Below are 15,349 nucleotides of genomic sequence, written 5' to 3' on the forward strand. Positions count from 1 at the left end.
TAACTATAACAACAATAAAAAAACAAGGGCAACAAAAGGGAAAATAAATAAATAAATTAAAATGTTTAAAAAAACAACAGGAGGTCACACTCAGGGAAATGACAGAAAAAATAAAAATGGCTTTATGTAAGCCTGTTCTAAGATACTATGAAACCTCTTTCTGGTTGCCTGACGCTTTACTTTGCCTCACCTGTCAGAGAGCAGAGGCTCTGGGCCAGGAGGCACATTTCAAACTACATGTCCTCTCTCCTCTGACGCTCTCCCAGCCTCTTCCACTCACACACCAGCCACCACATGGTGCTGACCAGTCTCCCTCATAGAGGCCTTACCTTTCTGTTTTCTTTCTTTCTGTGTGACTGTCCTGTGCTCCCATAACACTTTTTTTTGCCATAGGCGAGAAAGGAGGGTGATAGCAAAAAAAGAAGGAGGAGGAGGAGGAGGAGGGGACACACAAGATAGATAGATAGACAGACAGACAGACAGACAGATATTAGATAACAACTTTCCAATACAGGTGACTTCCTAACTTGAGAACAGAGTCGACATCAGTCAAGTCAAATCTCCCATCCAAGTACTAACCAGGCCCGACCCTGCTTAGCTTCCGAGATCAGACGAGATCGGATGTGTTCAGGGTGGTATGGCCCTAGACAAGTCAAATCTATCATCTATGCTCCCTCTGTTAGGGTTATCCTAGGAAGTTGAATGCTAGTCCAGGTAACCAACCGCTCTGTTTAAGAAGCCACAAATGGCATTTGCCAGCGTTGAGTTTTCTTCTAGTCGCTTATCACAGCTGGCAAGTGCAGGGGAGACTCTGAGGACGGGTGCGCGGGTCAAAGCGGGCACGGGCTCCGAGCTCACGGGGCACCCAGGCATTCCTGCGTGATGAGAAGGGCCAGTCCCTGCTGCACAGCCGCTTGAGTGAGCTTTCGTCACGCAGGAACGCCTGGGTGCCCCGTGAGCATGGAGCCCGTGCCCGCTTTGACCCGCGCACCCGTCGGGACCATGACCCACCCACCCTGTGGATAAGTAGTGCGAGAAGGTAGCTGACACTGCAGCAGCAACATTGGCCGGGCCACTCCCTGCACTTGGTCATCTGGACAGATGGACATTGTATCAAGATGAGCAGAGTGCATTCGAGGATGTGGTCAAGAGTCTCGGGACTAGATGGGCACCCGCCCTTCTCATGCTTTATCTTTCCTTTCTAGAACTTAAAAGGAAACAATCTCTCTGACTTCTACTTGTACTGGCTGACTTTTTACTCCTTTATGTTGCTTACTTAATGACAGGAAAAGAAAGCCCTTGAAGGCGAGAGGCTGGCTCACTTAATGATGGCCTTAAAAAAAAAATTATTTATTTACTTATTCCTTTTGTTGCTCTTGTTGTTTTATTGTTGTAGTTATTGTTGTTGTTACTGTTGGATAGGACAGAGAGAAATGGAGAGAGGAGGGAAAGACAGAGGGGGAGACAAAGGCAGACACCTGCAGACCTGCTTTACCGCTTGTGAAGCGACTCCCCTGCAGGTGGGGAGCCGGGGGCTCAAACTGGGATCCTTATGCCGGTCCTTGTGCTTTGCATCACGTGTGCTTAACCCGCCTGACTCCCAATGATGACCTTTTTGATCAATACCCAGCCACCCCATCACCTGGGGCTCTAGTCAGGGAATCCTTGAATTCCCATTCAAATGTGACGGGCCTAGACCTCTAACAGATCCCTCTCTCTGCCATCACTGGTCACTGCCATCAGGAACGTCATCACAAGCCCTCTGTGGCCCCTCCAGGACCTGCCCTCACTGCAGAGCAGCAGTGCAGGGACTCCCCACTCTCTGAAGGGAGGCTGGTCAGCCTGCTCTGCCCCTCGAGCAAGACGGGTCCTGACATGAGAGCAGCCTAGAATGTTCCAGCTGTGGCCATGGACTATGAGCTCAGACTGACAGGGACTCAGAGGCCACACAGGCTCCTGTGCTGAATGTGAACAGACATGGGCCCTGGGTCAGATCAATGAGGCAAAGCTGATTGTATGTATATATTCTCTTCAAGTTTGGGAGCTACTCTCTGCCACAATCCAGCTTTCTAGCTCTAGTCTCAACTCTGACACCATCTTCCTGGACAATATTTTTAGCCCACCTCCATGTTAACTATCAAGCTCAAGCAAAAATTACTAAAGTCATGGGCCCCTAGAAACATACCTAAAATAGACATCCTAGCTTCTTCCCACCCTGCATCCTGTTCTCACTTTCTCTATTCCTACCTTCTGGTTCCTCTTTATTAAGACATTTTGTCAGTGGGAGTCAGGCTGTAGCACAGCGAGTTAAGCACACGTGGCACAAAGCAAAGCGCAAGGACCGACATAAGGATCCTGGTTCAAGCCCCCGGCTCCCCCCTGAGGGGAGTCGCTTCACAGGCGGTGAAGCAGGTCTGCAGGTGTCTGTCTTTCTCTCCCCCTCTCTGTCTTCCCCTTCTCTCTCCATTTCTCCCTGTCCTAACAACGACGACATCAATAACAAGAACAATAATAACTACAACAATAAAACAAGGGCAACAAAAAGGAATAAATAAAAAAAACATTTTGTCGGAAGTTGGGCAATAGCACAGGGGGTTAAGCACACGTAGCGCAAAGCGCAAAGACCGAAGGATCCCGGTTCGAGCCCCCGGCTCCCCACCTGCAGGGGAGTCGCTTCACAGGCGGTGAAGCAGGTCTGCAGGTGTCTGTCTTTCTCTCCCCCTCTGTCTTCCTCTCCTCTCCCCATTTCTCTCTGTCCTATCCAACAACGATGACATCAATAACAAAAATAAAACAAGAAGGGCAAAAAAAGGAATTAAATAAGTATTTAAAAAATAAAACACAATATCTGTGCCCTTCACTGTCAGAACTAAAACCTCTAAGAAAAAGTCCCAAAAACTGTATTAAAAAACAAAAACATTTTGTCGGAGGGGGTAGATAGCATAATGGTGATGCAAAGAGACTTTCATGCCTGAGGCTGCAAAGTCCCAGGTTCAAGCCCCCACACCACCATAAGCCAGAGCTGAGCAAAAAAAATTTGTCCTGCCTCAGAACTTACCTCCTTTTACCCACCAAGTTACAGGTGCTGCTATGATTCCATCCTGAACTCCATGGGCAGACGACCTTACTAATGTGTCTGGAACCTCCCCTCCCCAGACTGCTACCCCACTAGGGGAAGACAGAAACAGGCTGGGGGTGTGGATCCACCTGCCAACACCCATGTCCAGTGGAGAAGCAATGACAGAAGCCAGAACGCCTATGTTCTGCACCCCAAAAAAGAATTTTGGTCTATACTTTCAGAGGGCGATAAATGTTACGAGAAAATGTCTAGAGAGCTCTGAAACCCAATTCCATGAGAACCCAGAGAGAGAAAAGGGAAAAACTAAAGACATTCTGAAGTAGTAATAGGTATGACTTAAAAAGGAGGCAAAGGCAGGACCACAGAAAAAGCTGGCAAAGATATATATACACACAGTTAGAGAAGTCACAGTCAACCCACATCTGTGACCTTGGGAGAACCACTGCAGTTTCCAGTGGAGAGACTGGGGACACAGAGCTCTGGGGGTGGGAATGCTGTGGAATTGTACCCCTGCTGTTTTGTAATGTTGTAAATCACTAATAAGAAAAACATAACAAACAAGAGGAAGCTCTTGAAGACTGAATATCTTGTGAAAGTTTGTATTGCAAAGCATAGCTAACATAATACACATGGCAAAAATGTCTTACATAGCTGTGTCTTAATGGTAAGACACCCTTTGCTCTGAAAAAATGAAACTGCGGCTTGGTAGGAAGACACAGAGAAAATTCTGAGAAAAGAAAATGTCTGTGGCACTTGGCTGGGGCTCGGCTGTGCGATGTCTAGGTTTGGCGCTCTGTTCTGCTCAGCGCCGCTGACACAGGTGTGGTACTGGACAAGGTGCCTTGATAGTAAATGAAATTCACCCCTGGAACTCCAGCATACAAATAACAGCTATTTTTTTTTAATTTTTTTAAATATTTATTTTCCCTTTTGTTGCCCTTGTTGTTTTAACATTGCTGTGGTTATTGATGTCGTCATGGTTGGATAGACAGAGAGAAATGGAGAGAGGAGGGGAAGACAGAGGGGGAGAGAAAGACAGACACCTGCAGACCTGCTTCACCGCCCAGGAAGCGACTCCCCTGCAGGTGGGGAGCCGGGGCTCAAACTGGGATCCTTACACCACGTGCACTTAGCCCACTGAGCCACCGCCTGAATCCCAACAGCTATTTTCTGATCACATCAAAGGTCGTGCTCAAGTAGACCAAAACAGAACAGAAAAACAATTGTTTTTTTCCTTTTAAAACTTTATCTGCAAATAATCCACTTCATACACATAGTTAAAGACTGAATATCTCATTATCTCCTGAGCCCAGGATGATCTTACTTATTGACTGATCCAGTTACATTGTTAAAGGGTTGTGGCCATTATAATCATCTTTTTTGGTTTTAATAATCTTTCTTGAGTGCTGCTAGAAGCAGATGTCCCAATAGTCAGCAGGGAAAATTGCCTTAATAAAAATTAAACTATTGCCTGGGAAATTCAAAACTGGAAAATGTTGAAGTCACATGTAAAAAAAACCCACACCCATGCTCAAGCAAGCATGCAGTGGCATTAAGAGTTCTGTTTAGGGAGTTGAGCGGTAGCGCAGCGGGTTAAGCGCACATGGTACGAAGCACAAGGACCGGTGTAAGGATCCCGGTTGGAGCCCCCGGCTCCCCACCTGCAGGGGAGTCGCTTCACAGGTGGTGAAGCAGGTCTGCAGGTGTCTGTCTTTCTCTCCCCGTCTCTGTCTTCCCCTCCTCTCTCCATTTCTCTCTGTCCTATCCAACAACAAAGGAAATCAACAACAACAATAATAACCACAACAAGGCTACAATAACAAGGGCAACAAAAGGGGGAAATGGCCTCCAGGAGCAGTGGATTCATGGTGCAGACACTGAGCCCCAGCAATAACCCTGGAGGCAAAAAAAAAAAAAAAGAAAGAAAGAAAAGAAAAAAAAGAAAGAGTTCTGTTCAAAATCGACACTCTTACTTCCTCTGTGGAATGGTTATTATAAGTCAGTAAGGCTGTCTGGTCCCCATCGGCTCTCCTCTGAGCATGGGAGTGTCAGGTGGTTGCTGGGTCAGTCAAGTTACCACGTCTAAGTTGATTAACACAGTGCTCCTCATCCGGTGAGTGGAGGATAAGTACTTCCAATTACTACTGTCAATGAAACATTGCAATAAGTGGTCTGGGAGGTGACGCAGTGGCTAAAGCATCAGACTCTCAAGCATGAGGTCCTGAGTTTGATCCCCGGCAGCACATGTACCAGAGTGATGTCTGGCTCTTTCTCTCTCCTCCTATCTTTCTCATTAATGAATAAATAAAATATATATTTCTAAAAACTTAGGAAGCTTTGATATTTTTATTATTATTATTTTGTTATGACAACAGGCCTGGAAAGTGAACCGTCACTGAAGTTCTTCTTTCCAAATAAGAAATTTAAAGAAGTGGCAACCAAGAAGGCGCATGCATGATGGGCTCAGCCAGGCTGGCACTAAGTGTGGTGATCGGGAATAGAACACTGGACTCCTTAAAAATCACTTTACTGAGTGACATGGACATGGACCTTCCATATGATCCAGTAATTCCTCTCCTGGGATTATACCCCAAGGACTCCATAACACCCAACCAAAAAGAGGTGTGTACTCCTGTGTTCATAATGAACACAGGAGTACACACTGTGTTCACAATGAACCCACCTTCTCTGACCCATCTTGGACAGAGCTAGAAGGAATTATGTTAAGTGAACTAAGTCAGAAAGATAAAGATGAGTATGGGATGATCCCACTCATCAACAGAAGTTAACTAAGAAGATCTGAAAGGGAAAATAAAAGCAGGACCTGACCAAATTGTAAGTAGGGCACCAAAGTAAAAACCCTGTGGTGAAGGGTAGACATGCAGCTTCCTGGGCCAGTGGGGGGTGGGAGTGGGTGGGAGGAATGGGTCATAGTCTTTTGGTGGTGGGAATGGTGTTTATGTACACTCCTAGCAAAATGTAGACATATAAATCAGTAGTTAATTAATATGAGGGGGAAAATCAATTGTATGTCTCAAAGTTTTTCAAAACACAAACTGAATCTTTTTAATATATAGGCTGTGTATTTGATATGCGGACTCTCTCAAAAGCCTAGACCAAGTAGATCAGAAGCATCCAATAGCACAGCTATATACAAGATACTGGGTACTGTACAGCAAACCCTAACAAAAGGACTTTTCAAAGTTAACCCAATTACCAAATAATGTGATGATAACATTAACTATCGATTGTCTTTTTGAACCCTAAGACAGCAGGAACCTCACATCTCCACTATAGAGCCCCTACTTACCCCAGTCCTGGAACCCTTGGATAGGGCCCACTTTCCCGTATGCCTCTCCCAATCCATACCAAATAATATTGCATCCGCCAATCACAACCTAACCAATGCAACGATTGCCACCTCAACATGCTTCACCTCAGACTGTGTCCAGAGACTTCACAGGTGGAATGACAACCCTTCAGCTTCATTACTCGGGTGAGACCTTTCCTTTCACAGTATACTCTAATTTCATCTCAGGTAGTTCACTTTCTAACAAAGTCCCAAAACCTAGATATACACCAGTTTCTGTGAGAGAGAGCATATGTTCACACATATCCATAAACTACTGCAAAATATATACCTGAAAGCAGAAGTACACTAGAGTTTACAGTGAGTACCTCCCTAACACTTCCTCTCCACTATTCCAAGCTTTGGGTCCATGATTGCTCAACAATTTGTTTGGCCTCGTATGTTAACTCTCTTTGCAATCACCAGGTTCCAGATCTCATCAGGATGCCGGCCAGGCTTCCCTGGATTGAAGACCCCACCAATGTGTCCTGGAGCTCCGCTTCCCCAGAGACCCACCCTACTAGGGAAAGAGAGAGGCAGACTGGGAGTATGGACCGACCAGTCAACGCCCATGTTCAGCGGGGAAGCAATTACAGAAGCCAGACCTTCTACCTTCTGCAACCCACAATGACCCTGGGTCCATGCTCCCAGAGGGATAGAGAATGGGAAAGCTATCAGGGGAGGAGGTGGGTTATGGGGATTGGGTGGTGGGAATTGTGTGGAGTTGTACCCCTCCTACCCTATGGTGTTGTTAATTGATCCTTTCTTAAATAAAAAAAATTAAAATTAAATAAAATAAACACATGAAGACAAAAAAAAATCACTTTACTGGGAGAATGAATGGCCGACGTACAGTTGCTGACACCTGGGTAGAATGCCTCACCTTGCCGGGCAGGTGTCTGCGGTCGCTCTCACCACAATGCGGCCTCTTTCCCACCATCAGGTACCAGCCCTCTCCCTGCCCTCCTGCCCCAGTCTTTGACTTTGGCGTAAAACACCAAACTAGCCCAAGCTTTATTTTGTGTTTCCCCTTTCTGTTCTTCAAATACTGAGCTTTTGATGTCTAGCTCAACATTCTTTCCATTGATTCCCAAGAGAAAACATATAGCTTACTGTCTAGGAGATTATCCTCTGCATTGCAAAGATTTATTTGAAGACAAGTCAATGAAATCTCTGGGAGGATTAATAACCACAAAAATAAACTTCAATCACCAGACAATTCAACCATGAATAGCTTCTTCCTCAGAAAAAGATACAAGTAGGTGCTAATTTTATATCCTTTATTTTTTTCAGATGATATTTAGTTCTTTTTTATTTTTTATATTTATTTATTTCCCCTTTTGTTGCCCTTGTTTTTTTATTGTTGTTATAGTTATTATTGTTGTTGTTACTGATGTCGTTGTTAGATAGGACAGAGAGAAATGGAGAGAGGAGGGGAAGACAGAGGGGGAGACAAAGGCAGACACCTGCAGACCTGCTTCACCGCCTGTGAAGCGACTCCCCTGAAGGTGGGGAGCCAGGGCTTGAACCAGGATTCTTAAGCCAGTCCTTGCACTTCACGCCACGTCTGCTTAATCCACTGCCTGACTCCCAATATTTAGTTCTAAGAATGCTTCCTCTGGGGGCTGGGCAGTAGCTCAGTGGGTTAAGCATACATTGTACAAAGCACAAGGACCAGTGTAAGGATCCTGGTTTGAGCCCCCGGCTCCTCACCTGCAGGGGAGTCGCTTCACAAGTGGTGGAACAGGTCTGCAGGTGTCTATCTCTCTCTCCCCTGTCTTCCAGTCCTCTCTTGGGTTCTCTCTGATCTATCCAACAATGACAGCAATAATAATAATAACAATAACGATAAAACAACAAGAGCAACAAAAAGGAAAAAAATGGCCTCCAGGAGCAGTGGATTCATAGTGCAGGCACTGAGCCCCAGTGATAACCCTGGAGGCAAAAAAAAAAAAAAAAAAGACTGCATTTGAGAATTCATTACTGTCACACTTATGATGTAAGGCATTTGCTAGTCACACATTGACAGTGGTCCTTTTCTTCCTCGATATTCTGTCCTGCTGATGTTTTTTTCTATGTGTTTCTTTATTGGGGGATTAATGTTTCACAGACAACAGTAAATACAACAGTCTGTACATGTATAACCTTTCCTAGTTTTCTGCTGCTTTCTTGACTGTGTTTGTCTGACTGTCCAAGGGCCTAGCGTTGGCCCGTGTCTGGGGAACACTGGTGAATGCCCCCAGGGACCTGGTGATCTCTGGTGACTGTGCTGCATGGGTACTGCAGGTGCTCAGGGCTGAGTTGACCACTGCAGCTGTCTCCCTCCTGGGGATCGTGGGTGTGGGGGAAGCGGATGAGTCTGCAGTGACACTTGAGCCAACTCCCATGGGCCTGCAGGGATTCTGTGACTTTACTGTGTCTCCTCACTTCTGCTGTGGTTTTGAACACTTTTTTGTTCCTTTTAAGTAATGACTGACAAAAAACAAAACAAAACAAAAAACAAAACAGGCTTGTAGGATTTGGTTTCCAAGAGAGTTATCCTGTTTTAGGCAATCTGTTCTTGTGTGTATGAACCACATCAAATCATGTAGTTTATAGATCATTATTATTGCTGCTATCATTATTATTTACCAGAGCACTGTTCAGCTCTGGCTTCCGGTGGTGTGGGGGATTGAACCTGGGACTTTGGAGCCTCAGGCATAAGAGTCTCTTTGCATCACCATGATGCTGTCTGCTCCTGCCCCGTAGCTCATTATTTATAAATGGACTCAGAGTTGGCTGTTTGGGGATGAGCAAAATGTCTTGTTTTGTGTTCCACAGTAGGGCCCACATTCAAGCTCCACACTGCGTAACTGGAGCGGAACTCTGGCCGCTCTCCTTCATAAATAGATCTCAGCGTCTTCACTTCGCCTCCCAGCACTGTGGGTACAGACGCGGGCTTGCTCATGATCAAGGACTCACTGCCCTGATTTCAGGGGAGTCAGTTCAATGGCACAGGATTTTAGGAAAACAAAGGCCTTGTTGCAAGATCAGAGCAGGGGAGATGGAGGCAAAAGTCACATCCGTCTCCTCCATGTTGGAACTGGGGGTGGGGGGTTGTAGGAATTGGGCATGATGTTGACTTGGGGAAGGGTGAACTCAGAGCTGACAGGGGCTTTTAAATGACTGAGTTACTGGAAAAGTCATGATGCATTTCTGCATAAAAAAGCCTTAAAATACATCATGACTTTTTCTTTTCTTTTAATCTTTCTATTTATTTGTCATTGAATAGAGACAGAGGGGAGGGAGAGATAGAGAGGAGGAGGAGATAGAGGGGGACAGAGGGAGGGAGACACTCGCAGCTCTGCATCACCACTTGTGAAGCTCTCCCCCTGCTGGTGGGACCGGGGACTTGAACCCAGATCCTTGCACACTGTAATGTGTGCACTCTACCAGGTGCGCCATCATGGCTCATCATGACTTTTTTTTCTTGCCTTTAGGGTTATCGCTGGGGCTCATGCCTGCACCACAAATCCTCTGCTCCTGGAGGGCATCCCCCCCCCTTTTTTTTGTCCTTGTTGTTGTCATTATTGTTGCCATTGATGTTGTTGTTGTTGGATAAGACAGAGAGAAATTGAGAGAGGAGGGGAGACAAAGCGGGGGAGAGACACCTGCAGACCTGCTTCACTGCTTGTGAAGCGACCCCCCTGCAGATGGGGAGCCGGGGGCTCGAACCGGGATCTTTGCCGCCACGTGTGCTCAACCCGCTGCCCTACCACCCAACCCCCTTCATCATGACTTTTTCAACAGCCCAATAGATCTTATAAAGTGAGCTAGCTATAAGTGCCGGATCTGCCTTTTTGTGGGACTTCTTGACTCAGAATTGAGTTCAGCAGTTTTATTTCTGGTCTTTTAACAGCAAAATATTTTAAATAGGCAGAATGTGTTTGATCATTACATAGTGAATTACTAAATTTTAGTACAAGATTGGTCCACGTTCATTAGAATGATTTCTGTGAGCAAATTAACTCTGATCCTTTAGATTGTTCGGTTCTAAATAATGTTTCATGTCGTTAAGAATCATCAAGCTGAGGGAGTCGGGCGGTAGTGCATCGGGCTAAGTGCACATGGTGCAAAGCACAAGGACCGGCGTAAAGATACTGGTTCGAGCCCCGTCTCCCCACCTGCAGGGGAGTCGCTTCACAGGCGGTGAAGCAGGTCTGCAGGTGTCTGTCTTTCTCTCCCCCTCTCTGTCTTCCCTCCTCTCTCCATTTCTCTCTGTCTTATCCAACAATGAATGACATCAATAACAACAACAATAATAACTACAACAATAAAAAACAACAAGGGCTACAAAGAGGGAAAATAAATTTAAAAAATAAAATAAAAAGAACTATCAAGCTGGGAGTATGGATCGACCTGTCAATGCCCATGTTCAGCGGGGAAGCAATTACAGAAGCCAGACCTTCCACCTTCTGTGATGTCTAGTTCTTTCTCTCTCTCCTCTTATCTTTCTCATTGATCAATAAATAAAATGTTTTTAATATAAATGTTTATCTTTATTTATTTATTGATAGAGACCATCAGAAATTGAGAGGGATGGGAGTGATAGAGAGGGAGAGAGACAGAGAGACACCTGCAGCCCTGCTTCACCACTCATGAAGCTTTCTCCCTCTGCAGTTGGGGGCAGGGAGGCTTGCAGTGGGTCCTTGAGCACTGTAACATGGGCATCACCACCCAGCCCCAATAAATAAAATCTTTAAACCATAAATAGATATACATATATTTACTCATTTATTAATAAGAGAGGGAGAGAGCTAAAGCATCTCTCTGGAATAAGTGATGACTTGGCTTGAACTCAGGACCTCATCCTTGAGAGTCCAGTACTTTACTCACTGCAACACCTCCTGGACTGCTGTATATTTTTATTTAAAGATACCTTGTCTAATACACACTATTGATCCATGGACACCGGGCTCATGGTCAGCCGACACCACTGTATCTCATGCCTGAACAAATTCGAAAACCTGTGTTCTCCACAAGACACATCACAGACATCTGAAGCATCGCTACACTAGAGAGTGCTTGAGCACCATGCCTGAGGCATTTAAACAATGAAACCACCATCAAAAAATGGGGGGAAATACTGGCACTGAGTTTGCCTCGAACTAGATAAGCGCTGTCACCAGCGTGAGCGTGAAAGCTCTAAGGTAGAGCGTCTCCTTGCTGGACCTCGGTGGGAACAGGCATGCTGGGCATGTCTGCTGCTGCTTCAGGAGCCAGAAACAGATGTCTTTTTTTTTTTTTTTGGTATTAATTAATTTGAGAGAGTGAGAGAGAGGAGAGAAAGAGAACCAGAGCAATACTCTGGCACATGCAATGCCAGGAATCGAACTCAGAACCTCATGCTTATGAGCCCAGCACTGCCTGCACCGTGCCACCTCCTGGGCCGCTAGGCGCTACAAGGAAGCTTAGTGAGCAGGCAGCTTCCTACGTGAGAAGCGGTACCCGCCCCAGCTCAGAAGGAATCATGAAGAAATGCCACATTCAGAAGAGGGGAGGTGACAGGAAGTCCTGAGCATCACAAGCTCTGTTTTGCCTGTGAGCATATGAAGGTGTTCAAGTTTTATTGAACATTGCAGCAAGAGATATGGCAGTGAGAGAAAACAGATTTGGGTCTTTATCATCGACGTTGACCGCAACGGAAGGAAGACACTCGTGTATGTAATGACGTGAGAACACTTTCAAAGTTACATTCAGCAAATAGAATTTAAACTCCATGGATTGTGAGAAAGAAATAAAACTTGAGGCAATCAGAGAAGTTGAAAATGATTTAGGAAAGACTGAGGAAATAGGGGCTTGAGCAGTTTGTTGTTTGTTTGTTTCCCCAGAGCCCTGCTCAGCTCAGGCTGATGATGGTGCAGGGGATTGAATCTGGGACTTTGCAGCCTCAGGCATGAGCGTTTCTTTGCATCATCATTATGCTATCGGCCCCCCACCCCAGCTCTTTTTTCTTTTTCTTTCTTTTTTCCCTCCAGGGTCATCTCTGGGGCTTGGCACCAGCACTACAAAGCCATTGCTTCTGGATATTTTTTTCCATTTTATTGGACAGGACAGAGAGAAATGGAGAGAGGAGGGGAAGACAGAGGGGGAGAGAAAGACAGACACCTGCAGACCTGCTTCACCGCCTGTGAGACGACCCCCCTGCAGGTGGGAAGCCGGGCCTCAAATTGGGACCTAGCACGTGTCCTTGTGCTTTGCGCCGTGTGTGTCTTATCCCATTGCACTACTGCCCACCCCACCCCCCGTGGAATTTTTTTCTTTCCATACACTAATATATATATATATATATATATATATATATATATATATATATATATATATATATATATATCCATTGTGATTTTTCAAGAAAGGAAGGACTTGCCGGGGTCCTAACGAGGACCCCGCTTCTTAGTCCGCCCAGTCAGCTGACCCACTCTGTTCCGCACCAGAGGAGGGAGCTGAGGGGGCCGGACCAAGGGCAGCAGGGGAGTGAGGAGGCTGGGGGTCTTTCCCTGCAGATGGAGGCAGGAGAGGAAGCCCAGGATCACCCCAGGGCGCTATTTGCCTGTGAATAGCGAATTTATTGCATGGCAAGCAAGAGTTTTTACAGGTTGGGGTAGGGGAAGCACAGGGAGGCTATGGCCTAGCCTTATATGGTCAGGAATGTTGAGGGACCTTACATGGTCAAGACAGCAGGGGCAGAGAAATGGTAAGGGTCTTCCAGTAAGTAAACAAAATCGACAAGCCTTTAGCCAGACTCACAAAACAAAAAAGGGAGAAGACCCAAATAAATCAGATAGTAAATGAAAGAGGAGATATTACAACAGACATTGCAGAAATTCAACATATCATGCGAGGCTTCTATGAACAACTATATGCCACCAAGCTAGAGAACATGGAAGAAATGAATGATTTCCTAGATACCTACCAACTTCCAAAACTAAGTAAAGAGGAAGTGGATAACATGAACAGGCCCATCACAGCTAATGAAATTGAAACAGTTATCAAAAATCTTCCCAAAAATAAAAGTCCTGGACCAGATGGTTTTACAAATGAATTCTACAAAACCTTCAAAGAAGAACTAATACCTCTACTTTTAAAAGTCTTCCAGAAGATTGAAGACACTGGAATACTCCCTGCCAGCTTCTATGAAGCCAACATCACCCTGATACCAAAAGCAGACAGGGACACAACCAAAAAAGAAAACTACAGACCAATATCTCTGATGAACATAGATGCGAAAATATTGAACAAAATTCCAGCCAACCGGATACAGCAGTATATCAAAAAGATTGTTCATCATGACCACGTGGGGTTTATCCCAGACATGCAAGTTTGGTTTAATATATGCAAATCAATCAATGTGATCCACCACATCAACAAAAGCAAGACCAAAAACCACATGGTCATATCAATAGATGCAGAGAAAGCCTTTGACAAAATACAACATCCCTTTATGATCAAAACACTACAAAAAATGGGAATAGGTGGAAAATTCCTGAAGATAGTGGAGTCTATATATAGCAAACCTACAGCCAACATCATACTCAGTGGTGAAAAACTGGAAGCATTTCCCCTCAGATCAGTTACTAGACAGGGCTGCCCACTATCACCATTACTATTCAACATAGTGTTGGAAGTTCTTGCCATAGCAATCAGGCAGGAGCAAGGAATTAAAGGCATCCAGATTGGAAGAGATTGGAAGTCAAACCTAAGGAATCCAGCAAGAAGCTTTTGGAAATCATCAGGCAATACAGTAAGGTGTCAGGCTATAAAATTAACATTCAAAAGTCAGTGGCATTCCTCTATGCAAACACTAAGGTAGAAGAAATTGAAATCCAGAAATCAGTTCCTTTTTCTATAGCAACAAAAACAATAAAATATCTAGGAGTAAACCTAACCAAAGAAGTGAAAGACTTGTATACTGAAAATTATGAGTCACTACTCAAAGAAATTGAAAAAGACACAAAGAAGTGGAAAGATATTCCATGTTCATGGGTTGGAAGAATTAACATCATCAAAATGAATATATTACCCAGAGCCATCTACAAATGTAATGCTATCCACATCAAGATCCCAAGCACATTTTTTAAGAGAATAGAAAAAATGCTACAAATGTTTATCTGGAACCAGAAGAGACCTAGAATTGCCAAAACAATCTTGAGAAAAAAGAACAGAACCGGAGGCATCACACTCCCAGATCTCAAACTGTATTATAGGGCCATTGTCATCGAAACTGCTTGGTACTGGAACATGAACAGACACACTGACCAGTGGAATAGAATTGAGAACCCAGAAATGAGACCCCACACCTATGGACATCTAATCTTTGACAAAGGGGCCCAGACTATTACATGGGGAAACAAATGGTGCTGGAAACAATGGGTTGAAACATGCAGAAGAATGAAACTGAATCACTGTATTTCACCAAATACAAAAGTAAATTCCAAGTGGATCAAGGACTTGGATGTTAGACCAGAAACTATCAGATACTTAGAGGAAAATATTGGCAGAACTTTGTTCCACATAAATTTTAAAGACATTTTCAATGAAACGAATCCAATTACAAGGAAGACTAAGGCAAGTATAAACCTATGGGACTACATCAAATTAAAAAGCTTCTTCACAGCAAAAGAAACCACTACCCAAACCAAGAGACCCCTCACAGAATGGGAGAAGATCTTTACATGCCATACATCAGATAAGAGTTTAATAACCAACATATATAAAGAGCTTCCCAGACTCAACAACAAGACAACAAATAACCCCATCCAAAAATGGGGGGAGGACATGGACAGAATAGTCACCACAGAAGAGATCCAAAAGGCCGAGAAACACATGAAAAAATGCTCCAAGTCTCTGATTGTCATAGAAATGCAAATCAAGACAACAATGAG

This window comes from Erinaceus europaeus, chromosome 10, assembly GCF_950295315.1.
Source record: "Erinaceus europaeus chromosome 10, mEriEur2.1, whole genome shotgun sequence".
Taxonomy (NCBI): domain Eukaryota; kingdom Metazoa; phylum Chordata; class Mammalia; order Eulipotyphla; family Erinaceidae; genus Erinaceus; species Erinaceus europaeus.